The sequence below is a fragment of the Podarcis cretensis genome (genome assembly GCF_951804945.1).
Source record: "Podarcis cretensis genome assembly, chromosome: 10".
In the NCBI taxonomy this organism is placed as follows: Eukaryota; Metazoa; Chordata; class Lepidosauria; order Squamata; family Lacertidae; genus Podarcis; species Podarcis cretensis.
Genome location: NC_137179.1, coordinates 11,376,519 through 11,390,425, shown reverse-complemented (window position 1 = coordinate 11,390,425; position 13,907 = coordinate 11,376,519). Strand labels below are relative to the sequence as shown.

Below are 13,907 nucleotides of genomic sequence, written 5' to 3'. Positions count from 1 at the left end.
TCTGCTGCAGCTCACACTTCCTGAAAACCTCATAGTCTCCTGGGGTACACTTTCCTGTAAGTCAAGAAGGCTGCCTACTTGGCTTCTGAAATTCTGCTTTTTAACTTTGAAAGAAATTTGCATGGAAAGGAACGGGAAAGGAAGCATTTCCCTTAAAAACAAAACCAGCGAGTACACCAATCTCAGGTGCTTGGCAGCCAGCCTCCCTGGTTCTGGTGCTTCAATTAAAGCCAAATATACCATAGAATAAAAAAAAACGAGTTTGCAGGGTGCTGATAAGATGTCAAAAGTCAGCACCAGATAAGCTTCCCTACAATTACAATTATTTTTTTTTAAAAAAAATCTAAAGTACCCTGCAAATGAGGTTGAAGAACAAAAGCCTCTTTTGTAGGGGTGGGGTGGGGGAGACTTTTGAGAAATTGGGAGCAGAGATTTTAGCACAAGGATTTGTAGCCATTTAGAACCTTATTTCCATACATTGCGATGAAAACTTCCCAGTTGCCCTAATTAAAACTGTAAAGGAGGCCAATTTCAGTTCTAATAAACCGTTCTTCGCATGGATTGGGAGAGTCACGAAAAAAAACCCCTCAATCTGACCTAAAGGCCCAAGCTCACGGGTGAACATAATTTATTTGAGGGAGGGGGGGTGAGAATTTGATGCACACACGGGATCTCTACAAAGCAATATGCAATATGCATCACGGGTTCATCGTAGCATCGACTGAATACAACTTACATCATACTAACAATAATAAAAATAAAAATAAAAAATGAGTCATGCTTGTATATTCCAAGTAACTATGCTGGTGCCTGGTAGTAAACAAAAAAAAAAAAAAATCAGCCCGAGGCTGATCAAGTGATCTTATAGCTGCTTTGTTGTCCCCTTTCAACACACTCAACCCTTGGAGCAATTTGTGCTCCTCCACCAAGAAAATTAGTAAGCTTTCAAAATAAATAAGTAAGGACAGACCCAGCAAAGGTAGAGTGCATGTTGCATGTTTATCTTACTAAAGAAAAAGAACAGAGTGCATGAACTCCAGCGGGTGCTGAATGCCGTGGTGAGACTCCTTATGGGGTCTTCGCCACGGGATCACATTCGTCCAGTGCTATACCAGCTGCCCTGGCTCCCGGTGGAGTACAGGATCAGGTTTAAGGTGCTGGTTTTAACCTTTAAAGCCCTGTATGGTACCTATGGGACCGCCTCTCCTGGTATGCCCCACGGAGGATCTTATGGTCCGCAAATAATAACATCTTGGAGGTCCCGGGCCTCAGGAAGATTAGACTGGCCTCGACCAGAGCCAAGGCCTTTTCAGCCGTGGCCCCGACCTGGGATCTGACATCTTTCCACTGTTCTGCCAGGCCTTTGGCAGGGGTCCAGTCTGACTCCTCCTCTCTCCTTATAAAAACTTGCATGAAAGTGCCCCCCCAACTTTTCTCACAGGCTCATATAAGATCAGTATAAACAGTTAGACCTGGGGAGCAGAGTTAGGCTGGGTCGGAGAGTTGCTATTTTAATTTATCAGAGTCTCCCCCAGAGTGCCTCCTTCTGGGCAATGAAGGGAATTAAAATGGCAACTCCCACCTGGCAGTGGTTGATGCACTAATGCCTACCACTAGGACTATTTGTGGGTGCCCACCGATGTAGGAATGCTTTGCCATATGCCTGCTCAAACCTCGGGATGCTCCCATGCTGTTAGGTTGCCAGCTGGTTGGTTGTTGTTTTTTGGCAAGTTCAATCACTTAAACTGCACTCTGGGACAATAAACCAGCCAGTTGGTTTTGTTTTGCTGTTTTCTCCATCCCTGTGCTCACCAGGGGCAAAGCGACTTTTGCCCTCACCACTGCCAGTTCCCCTCTTTGATAGTGTTTGACATTCTTACAGCGGTTAAAGAGGACGTCACTGCAGTTGTAGAAAAATGAAAGAAGCACCCATTTCCTTTTCCCTGCAGGAAGCCAAGCATTGCTGGAATGCGAGCAGGTGGGTTTAAGACCAGCCCCAGGTTTGAGCAGACCCTGACCATGCTGCCCTCCAGGGACCTGGGCATCACCCTGGCGAACCCCCATGGTCTTTGTAAGGGGTGGTGTGGTGGCAGAATCAGTGCAGCAGGCACTGGTGGGCAGCAGCACAGTCTGGTGACCAGAAGCGAAGCTAACATCCTAATTCACACTGAATGTCAAATTAAGATGATGGTTGCAGTTCCTTCCATGGCGCTTTGCTTTGGAGCAGCAGACCAGACCATATTGGAATGATTACATTTTAGAAAAGCGGTGGACCATCTGAGGCCCATGGGCTCCAGCTTCTACTCCATAATAATAATAATAATTTTTTTTTAATTATTTATACACTGCCCATCTGACTGGATCTCCCCAGCCACTCTGGGCGGCTTCCAACCAAGTGTCAAAAACAATACAGCGTCAGACATTCAAAACTTCCCTAAACAGGAGTCTTTTAAAAGTAAAATAGTTGTTTATTGCCTTGACATCTGCTGGGAGGGTGTTCCACAGGGCAGGCGCCACTACCGAGAAGGCCTTCTGCCTGGTTCCCTGTAACCTCAATTCTCGCAGGGAGGGAACCGCCAGAAGGCCCTTGGTGCTGGATCTCAGTGTCGGGGGCTGAGGCCTGGGCTGCACTGACAGAGGGTTGCAAGCACGTTCCCCGTGGGTTCGTGTAACTGCTGCCAGAAGCAACGGCTCCTACAGTCACATAGAGGCTTCCAGCCACATGGAGGCTGCTGTGTGAAACAGCCCATAGGTTTCATTTTACATAAACATTACTGGACATGGAGCAGAGATGCCTTCAAGATGACAGGGAGGGCAGTATGGGAGAAGCTCTCCTTCAGATACGTTGGGTCTCCAGCCTTTAAAGCAGAAATGTGGAAGGCGCCGAGAGCAGCAATCCATCCCACAGTAGGGTGTGGGGAGGAAATGCTGGTGTTATAACAATGAAATAGATGCAGTTGGGGGATGCATTTCCAGCTGGGCCTTCCGACAATGTTTGTGTTCACAACAACAGCAACCCCTTTCCTTCATTTGCAAGGAGAGAGCCCCAGCCCTGGCTCCGTCTAACGCCAGAGAAAACTCACTAAACCCAAATCCTGCTGGGCTACAAAACAGCTAAAGCTCAGCTTCTGCTCATTTTGCATGTTCAGCACTGACCTACTTCAGAAGAAGAAATGATGCATTACACCAGACTCTGTGATGAGAATGAGGCTTGCTTGCTTCCAGCTGCAAATCATCGAGTTATGTGCCTCTTCTGTAATTTACATGCCCTCCATGTGTATCCATTTTAATGGGGAGAGTATCTGGTTCCTCCTGCCCCCAGACTGCAAGTGTGCACAGAATTTCTAAACAGGACTTGGATTTACCTGTGATTTCTACCGATTCAGGTTGGCACAAGCACCACCTGTTTTATTTGGAAGCTGGGTCTTGCAACTCTGCGAACAGTCTAACCCTGGGACGAGGATCGTTGTTGGGCTCCGCCTTCCATCAATCCCAGGCAGCAGAGCCAATAATCAGGGATAATGGGGTCTAAAGAGCAGTAACATACAGAAAGATATAGTTTCCCCCTATGGTGCATACACACTTCTTATATTAGCACCTATGGAGACTGAGTACTTTTCTCTTTTCTTTCCTAAAAAATATGGAACACACACACACACCCTTCCCCCCCAACCTAAAGGCACAGTTCAGATGTAAACAATACTAGTGAATCTCTTTCAACGACTGAAAGAGAAACTGAAAGTTGCTATCATCAATATGAAGGTATCTGAATGAACACAAAAGCTTATAACAAGAATAAACGTAGTTGGTCTCTAAGGTGCACAATTTTTTTTATATATATATATATATATATATATATATATATAATTGATATGAAGGAAAAAGGTAACACAACCATATATTATGGAATTCAACAGCTACAGTTTGTCCTGTAGAATGTTAGTGTGCTGGATGAATGGACACCAGTCCACCACAGAAGTCACTCATTTCCCCACCCACCCATCCACTCTAGTGTTTGTGTCAGTTTTTCAGAAAGTGCTATGTCCCAAATTACATTATACAGTTTTTTTGTTCATTTAAACCCTTTGCGTCTGTCCCATTTCTAGTGATCAATATTCTTGCTGCCAATAATAGGGGTTCAATTAAATGTTTATATGATGTTCACATGTTATTATATTATATTGTATTGTATTAGTTTATATAACAATCCTTGGCTGTCTCCACTGAATATACGCAGCAATGCTATTTCAAGTCTTCTTTTTTTTCTACATAGCCCGTGCACAAACTAAATCTATTGCAATTAGTTTGCTCCTGAAAATCAGCTCTCGAGAAACTGGATTCATTCCAAAAATGCAAGCTCACTGCAGGTTGAGCCTACATTACCCTACAGTGCATCCATTTGCAAACAGATGAAAACAGGTGAAGGTTGTCTCAGCACTACAGGTGTATCCAAAACCTGGAGTATCCAACCTTCCAGCTGGGCATATACCAAGGATTGCAATCACCACTTCCTTCTTCGTTCACCTGGGGCATATATAGGATAGAGAAGGTGTGGCTAACCTTATCAAGGAGAGGTTTTTCAAATGTATATCTACACCAAGCCTTGTGGATGGCAAGACCAAGAATCAGGAAAGATTGAAAGCTGCATGACAAGCATGAATGATTCTGGACTGAGAAAAACTACATTTTTTGCGGTACTAACTAGTGTGTACAGGGCGCAGGTGGCGCTGTGGGTTAAACCACAGAGCCTAGGACTTGCTGATCAGTTCGGTTCGAATCCCTGTGATGGGGTGAGCTCCCATTGCTCAGTCCCTGCCCCTGCCAGCCTAGCAGTTCGAAAGCACATCAAAGTGCAAGTAGATAAATAGGTACCGCTCCGGCGGGAAGGTAAACGGCATTCCGTGCCCTGCTCTGGTTCGCCAGAAGCGGCTTAGTCATGCTGTCCACATGACCTGGAAGCTGTACGCCAGCTCCCTCGGCCAATAAAGCGAGAAGAGTGCTGCAACCCCCGAGTCGGCCACAACTGGACCTAACGGTCAGGGGTCCCTTTACCTTTACCTAACTAGTGTGTACACAGCCCTAATCTACCATCTCATAGGGGGATATATTTGAACCACATACACAAACCTACAAGATCTTCCCCACTGCTGATCAGTGACTGAAAGTGAGGTTGCAAATCTATCACAGGGCAATTCCCTACTTGTGCTGGGACTAAGGGTCAGTGACTGGCTGCCATCGAATCTGTTCCATTGCCCATAAAGACCTGGAGGCAATCAGCCAGCCAGACATAGGCAGTTGACTGTTCCGAGAAGCATTAGGAGAATGGCTCGGTTTTGCAGATTTTCAAACATCGTTCAACCTTTGCCACAAGTTAATAACTCTCAATTACCTGAGCCCATTTCAGGCAAATTAAGAGCACTTGTCTGGAAGTAGGCCACACTGTCTCAGCACCACCGGACCACGCATCAGTGAGGGTGGAAGTTGATGAGGGAAGTGAATAGTCTGGTCAAGTAATCTCACTGATTGGTTTTGTGCCTGCTTGGAAAGGGAATAACTGGATAGGGAGAAAAGGCCATCGTCCTCTTTGGGAAGCATTTCAAAACTGCTTGTTGGCCAAGGAATGGCACATTTCCCTCCAAGGAAGTAAACAGAGTGTGTGTGAGAGAGTGAACAAATTTCTCTTTTGAGGAATGCGCAGTGACTAAATCCAGCGAGTTTTCAATCTTCCCACCTTCCGGATGACCTTTCCCGCATCAACTGTGTCTGCTGACGAAGTTCTCAGACATTTGTCATGCAAGCTCTCGGTGTTGCAGAGGTTTTTGGGGGTCCTCCTCAGCACTGCACATTCATATGAGCAGCAGAATAATCAATACTTCAGCACCAACTTGGTCCACCAAGCCTAATGCTGAGGAATCCCTAAACTTGTTAAGGAACCCCCGGATTCCCTACAACATAGTTAAAGATCAATGAAACCCAAGCAAGGTTTGGTATCATTAAAATGATCAAGCTTTGGATCCATGTATCAGACAATCAAGAGCAAGCGCAGAGCAAAGACATATTGGGATCTACTGGAAGATCACCAGATGATTCGCCATAGATCGGCAAGGACTCCCAATTGTTTAACAAAAAGTAATCTGCCACTCACAACCAAATTAGGCTGCTAAGAGTCTCATGTTATTATTTAAAAGCATTGTAAGCTGCTTAATATATATAGTTTAAAAGCCTCTAATCATCTGTACATAATTTGTAGTAACTCAGGTGTAGGTTTATATATGCCGCACCATCTCATTTGTGGTTTTTGGTGTGGAACAAGCAATTGACTCCATCCCTTGGGCCACTATTTTGCAGCTGGAGCCCCTGCTCTGTACCTGACTCTGGTTGGTGGACCTTGTGGTCTAATAACAAACAAAAATGTGGTTCTGGCAAGCTTGAAACCTGTCTTTCCGCAGGAAGGCCGTATCTCAGTGGTATAAGATCTGCCTTGCATGTAAATGGTCCCAGTCATGGCTAGGGAAGAACCCTACTTGAAATTCTGGAGAGCTGCTGGCAGTCAGTGTAGACAGCACTGAGTTAGATGGGCCAGTGGTCTGACTTCTTGTGGTTCTGTGTTCCTATGCCTGAATTGGAGACACAGAGACCCATCAGGGTATCCTGCCTGAAGATTCGATGGATGTACGTACACACACAATAGATAAAATACTAATTAAGTTATTTCTCTCTTATATTTCAATAAAAATACCCAAGGCAGTTACCAAGATATATTGCCACACACAACACACGTACAAATTCATCCCTCCATGTAGAGCTGGGATAGAAAGGGGAGATCCATCCAGCTGCTGCGTGGAAAACAGCCTAAAAGGGTGTATTAGTATTTTGGTATAACAATGAAACTTCTCAGTGGATGGACGAGCTTGAGCAAAAATTGATCCGCGGTCTCTTTGGATGTTGGCAACTAATGCATGCCAACTAAAGATAGACTGCTGCTATTAATGCAGCGTCAGGGCACGTGTTGAGCTCTCATCCTTTGAAATGCTGTCAGCGGGTTAAATGACGGAGCCTTTTTAATATCAATTAATTGACAAATGGCAGGCTTACCACTGACATCGTGAGTCATGCTCAACCGGCACAAGTGGAAAGCTCCCCAGGCAATTATGGTAAAATGGCAGCTGCAAGGGTAATGTCTGATGCACAGATACACAGAATCCTTCTCATCTGTTAAGTTCGTAGAGAATCAGGCGTCAGCTAAGCACAAGGGCTGAAGAGTATGTAAAAGGACGGGGAGGAAACTAGGTTCGGTTCACATTATGTGAACAGGATTCGCACTTCCTGAAATAATTCGAATGCCGAAAAGCAGCTATCATTTGAAATTCACGCATCTATGAATTTTGTAATGCAGCTCCCCACCTTCCCAAAAAATTGTATAGAAATGGGTGCATTGGGGAATGGGTGTGCAAAAATGCCAATATTAGTGAGGATAACATACAGAATGCATATTAGGGAAAACTGCTTGCAAAATTGTTTCAATTAGGCAAACTTACACACAAAGGTAGAAACGTACACTAAAACGATGATGCATTTTTGTAAGTTTTTTTCTTTTTCTTTTTGCAAGCAAACTGATGCAGAAATGTAGAAAAATGAGAGACCTGAAACTGACAGATCCATCCATCTTTAATAATATGGCAGGGTTCCTAAGCGCCACTGTAACATGTTTTCGAAAACCTACCTCCAAGCAAACATAGGTGTGCTAATGATTATTATTAACCACCAAATCTCCATATAGAACCCCCCCCCCGTATTTCAAATACTTCACATACATTATCCAAGAATTGATTACAAAAAATTCTGGAATGCAGACACAATGCTTTAGCCATTGGCTGACTCTTCAACTGCAAGTCCAGTGAGCCATTGGTGTTTGTGCTGAAAAAATGGGGCATTGTTTGAAACACCAGAGGTCAACTTCCTCTCACTAGCCAGCCATGAGATGTTTCAGCAGTAGTAGCCATTACCTGGCATTATCACTTTAAGAATACACAGGTCGCCCAGCCTTGAGCATCACCCAGTCTAGGTGCTTGTGGCCCATTCCAATGTATAAATGAAGCTCATGGATCAACAGACTTGCTCAGTGTTTTCAATAGAGGGAATGCTTCCATGAACCTGCAAAGCTTTCAGAGAACTGCCGATGGCAATTAAGAATATGCAAAACAAGATGAAACAATGCTCAGATACAGCAACAGGAGATCCCTTCATCTGTCCAAGACATGGCTTTCTGTTAGGTGGAGGTTGGAGGGGCAAGGAAAACAGCAGGCATGACCTATTGGCAGATAGGAACCTGATATATACCGAATTTGCCTGTTGATCCAGCTAGTTTAGTGTTGTCCACACTGACTGACAGCTGGTCTCCAGGGTTTCAGCCAGGGAACATTCCCAGCCCTACCTGGAGATGCTGATGACTGAAATGGAGACCTTCTGTATGAAAAGCAGAAGTTCTACCACTCTGGTTCTTCCTAGAGAAGCTTGGTGAATACAAAGGCTGCCACTGCAGCTTGGTCCTGTAGCTAAGGCTGAACTCCCTTCCCTTGACATTTAGGAACATAGGAAGCTGTCTGATACTGAGTCAGACCACGATCCATCTGCCAGTCTTCTCTGGTTGGCAACGACCCTCCAGGGTTTCAGACAGAGGACGTTCTCAGCCCTATTTGGAACTGTCATGGATTGATCATGTGACATCCTGCACACAAAGAAGATAACGCTACCACTGAGCTTCAACCTTTCCATGAGGTCACCAGGTCCAGATTCGTAGCAGGCTTGCTATCCAGCTAGTTATGGGCGCGCAAGGATAACAGGCAATATCTCTGCAAAACGGGCTCACCTGGGCATTCGCTAGAATACGGTGTGTTTAAGGCTGAGCGTAAAACAAAAGTTGCTTCCCAGTGACATTTTAAATGCCAGGCGATCATATTGCCTCTGTTATAATTTCAACGTTATTATCTGAAGGGGCTCAAGCTGTGAAGAAAACAGATATGCTGCCAAGGAGAAGCACATTTCTATGATATATGCTGGCATTGTGAGGAGGAATTGATTGTCAAAACGGCATCCTCCAGAGGAAGAGTGACATACGTGAGCTATGAGAGAAGGACAAAGGTCTAGGCTTAGCAGCAGTAAAGCCAACCGGAGAACCACACTGAACACCCATCAACACCATTCACAGGAGATACAGAATGGGTGGAGGGAGCCAAAGGCAATCAAAGCATTGGAGAACATTCTTAAAATCTTGAGTAGGAAAACAGGAAGCCGTCTTGGAGCAGCCAGAGCTTGGGATCCATCTAGCTCAGTATTGTCTTTTCAGGGCGCTTGAGTGATTTGATCTTTGCAAATCCCAGTACAAACTGCCTTGATTGGCACACACACACACACACACCAGACTAACGGACAGATCAGAACTTAAGTTACCCACCGGCCTTTGCACTTTGGGAATGCTCTGAGCTGAAATGCACATCTCAAAATATGTTTTTACAGGTGTGTTTTGAGAGAAAATGCATTTAGAACCTCATACTCTCAGGAGGGACGTTTAGAGACATGCATTTAAAAACAAATTTAAATGTGAAATTCCATCCTTTTTTTATTTTAAGGGATTCAGGTTAACGTGGAACTGGGTTGGAACAGACTTATGGGTAAACATAGACCAGGAATAGACGGATGTGCCTCCACTATTGCTTACGATGACTGGCAACAGTTCTCCAGGGTTTCAGAAAAAGGTGGTTCTTAGCACTATCTAGAAAGACCAGGGATTAAACTTTGTAGGTTTTTCGGATACAGTATGTGTGCACCCACTGAGCTGGGGGGGGGGGCTTCCCAAGAGAAAGGGAGTATTTGACATCAGAAGTTAGATTTTTTTGTAGGAAATTATTTGGTCTCCCTTCACATGCGAAAATTGAGCTTGGGAGTGTGGGCAAAGCAATTAAAGGCTGATGATTCTAAATAGGAACAATTATTCCATAATTACTTTAGAGCATCACTTTTATTGCTCCAATTAGTTTTTATTTTCCAAAGAGATTCTCTCGTGTTGGCATTCCTTTCCCCCCCAGTGAGTTGCCTCTCCTTTCTTCTTCCCCAAGAGCTAATTCTCTCCCTGCAAAATCTGGACTTCGCTCTTTCCCCAAAACCTCCTGCCACCAAACACACATAACCATGTCAGAAGAGATGGTTATGTTTTTTGCAACAATAAGTGATTCAATCTCAAAACAGCACCACAAGGAAAGGAATTAGTCGGGCTAAAAAAATCGAAGGAAGCAATCCCTCCCCAGCTTGGATCTAAGGCACTTGTGTGATATGCATATTCTGTGGGGCATCAATGACTTCTCCCAATCTCTAGTGGGCCGTTTCTTGATGATAAACATTTTTTTACGTTCCATGAATTTTTAAATTGCCTGAATTCTCCCACTCTGCCATTCATACACAAATTCCGAGTTGCTGTTGTTGCTATTATTTAAAGAACATGTGGGATTAATTATGAAACTTGATTGCCTTAGCCAAAATTACTACAAAATACTAAGACAATTAAAATACACCGAAACCCATTTTGAAATGTTTAGGAGAATGTCTTTTCTCTCTCCAATGGAAGCAAAATAAATAAATCATATTAGTCACTGGCTTTTAGTTTGGGTGACAAGAAACAAATAAGCGAACAATGAAAATGTGTGAGATTAAAGGAAGATATATCACATCTGATAGAGAGAAACTGGTATGTTGAAAAAGCAGTATGATATCACTATTATTAATAAACTTTAAAAAATACATCTCCTGCATGTTGAATAAGCACCATCTTCATTTTGTCTCATACATTCACATTTGGAGTGGGGTGTTCTTTTTAATCGGATTAGAACCCCGCAATTGATTCAATTTGTTTTTGGTTTAAATAATAATAATAATAATAATAATAATAATAATACTTTAAAATCTAGGCATTGTACAAAGTAAAAATAAGATCATGGACTTTATACTATCTAACAATAGCTGTAAAGATGAGCAGGGAAGGCGAATATATTGGATCCCCCTGCCCGCAGCTTAATTTACCATGTGTATCACTGAAAATCCTTATTCAGTTTTGAAGCTTTTAATCTTCATTCAAGGTTCTTTTTATTATTCCTCCTTCCTTAGGCTTTTCATCAGTGGCTGCCAAAGGAATCGGAACAGAGCAACTTACAATGAACTATCAACGTGGAACAATTTAAAATGATACAGCCAGCCGGATCAATGCTAGAACTGTCTGCCAAAATACAAACATACGATAAGGAAACAGCATCAAACAACAGCTGATAACAAGGTACACAGTTTCTCACTGGCAATAGGTGCTGAGCTCTCTCTCTCTCTCTCTCTCTCTTGAGGGGAGGTTTCCAGGTCTTTTTATAATGCATATTTTGTGATTTAATATTTTTCAATGCAGTTGAGCATTTTCTCTTGTGAGGCAATCGAAAAAACATGGGTGCCTCCCCGGCTTAATTTCTACCAGACTCTGTGCCCCCCTCAGAAAGGGCGCTACACAGACAATGAAACCCTGTATAGATTAAATTCTTTAGTACACTGAATATCTTAAAAGAAAAATACACCAGCTCTTCAAATATATCATCAACCACCACATAATTAACACATTGGCATACATGTGAGAAAATTTGACTCATCTCAGAGATGAGGGAGATAATTCAAAGACTAATTTTAATGGATAACTAATGGCACTTTTCTGTGGCACCCAATCAGTTGCACGTGATTATATTCTTGAGTCATTAAAACATAAAACTCAAATTTAGTTGGTGTCTGTGGCACTCAGATCTGGTCAGTGAGTAGGCAAAAAAAAAGGAGCGCAATGGAATCCAAAGTGATAAGCAGAGTTGATAGACTGCCGCATCAAGATGTAAGAGCACAGTGTCCAAAATGAACAACCGTGCTCATATTAATATAATCGATAATCACTCTAAGCCAAACCTGTAGGTGAACTCCAATGCAGATACAGGACTCTCTGGAACCCATAATGCACTGTTCATTTGAACAGGAACAACAGATCCATGCGTGCAAAGGAATGTTTATAGGGACTTCTGGCCTCCACTGAACTTAATGAGTAGCCCTTCTGCAAAATCACTAGGTGAGTGAAAGCCACCCAGCATTGTTCTCCCCGTCGATTTCAGTGACGTGAGATGTCTTTATTAGTGTCTGCTACTGGAAAAAACACAAGCAGCCCAATTATTATTATTATTATTATTATTTTGCAAAATATCATTATGTTCTCTTGAATTACTTCATCTCTTGAGCAGTCCAAACATTTCCTTAGTATTGTAGTAAGGGTTAGCTTTCTACCTAGTGCTCAGGACTAAGATACTTCAAGACAGAAAACGATGTTTTATGGTACACGAGGGATGCTGTACCATACATTTTGGGGTGGCTCTTATAAACCATGCTCACTCTGATCCAGAGATTTGCTATCAAGAGGTCCAGAGAACACACGATGTTCCCTGAAAGAATTAAGGTTTGCTCCACTTACAGGAGGAAGCTACTAAGACCTTTGTGATCAAGGATGTTCTTCCTCTATTCCTCCAAAAGGCAGGAGGTCACATGGTCTTAGATTGGAGTGAGTAAGCACAGAGCGATTTGATGATGAAGCTTGGTTTGCTTACAATGGTATAAGAATCCAAAGACAGCGATGGAGACCAAGCTGATAAGTGTGTGGTCTTAGGAACTACTATGCTATCAAAGGTAAAGACAGGCAGTTTTATTAGCTGTGATATACTCCTGGCCCAGGGGAAGGAAACCAGCAGGTAGGGCAGCCACAACATTTGAGACACCCCTCAGCCAAAGTGCACCCAATGGAATATCTTAGCCTGGGAAAGGTAAACAGAGAGTTCTCTGAGCTTTGTAGGTGCTCATGTGAAGTCAGAATGGTGAGTGTGTGTGTGCTGTTGCCTGTTGTGGTGCCCTGGCTAATACCTCAGTGTACCACCCTCTGGACTTAGCTTCTTGGTTCTTCTACACCATTGACAACTGCCACGGGGAGATAAGGCAATGCATCACATTTTATGCGACTGAAAAATAGAGCCAGACGAAATCCGCAAAGGGCCCAACAAGGAAATGAACCATCTACGCCACCTCTTAATATCAACTGGGTATTGTTTAATGGCAATTTTTTTATTATGGAATTCCAGAAGGAAATACTACAGGACTTTCTTGCCCTACTCATCTTGCCCAGGCTGTGGCGGTATCTACATCAGTACAAGTGACTGAATACTTACACTTTCAGTGTCAGCTTAGCCTATTAAAGTAATACGCACCATGCATTCGGTGTAGCACCCAATTCAAATGTTATTATCATAAGAGGAATAAGAAACCAATCCACAAATGTGTGTGTGTGTTTTGGGAGGGAGGATAGCCACTGCTTTCTTGTTGATTATTGGAGTCATAAATAAAGCTTAAAAGAGTTGAAAACTATAATATGTATTTCAAACCGGCAATGTTTAAAGATTACGCAGAGCCAAAATTATATGCAGTAGCTTTCATGAACATTGGAATATCTTATGATAGTCGTTCTTCCCTAGGCAAACAAAAGAACCTTCAAAAAAATAAAGAAAATGACATTTTCTAACAATTTAGGAGAGACAAAAAACTGACAACCCTTTTCCATCTACATCAATTAATCCTTGCTAAAGACAGCACTGGTTGTTCTCACCTAGGATATAAAATTAAGGGTTGGGCAACAACCCATTGACCACACTATCGGGCTCGTTCCCATTCATTTCAGTAGGGATTTGAAGGGAGAGAACTTCCTTGTGGATTGTGCCCTTTGCCGAAACTTTTGAGACGCTCACCCAACAGGCAACGAGAAAAAGATTAAACGGGTTCCCAGGCTTGTGGCGTCGCTTCGG

The 13,907-nt window shown here is 43.1% G+C and overlaps 1 protein-coding gene across 29 annotated transcripts in view; it reads right to left on the bottom strand.

The window, feature by feature from the left end:
• Window positions 1-13,907, bottom strand: part of CELF2 (CUGBP Elav-like family member 2) — a 561,934-nt gene that overhangs the window by 329,106 nt on the left and 218,921 nt on the right. The gene's annotated exons all lie outside the window — the stretch shown is intronic.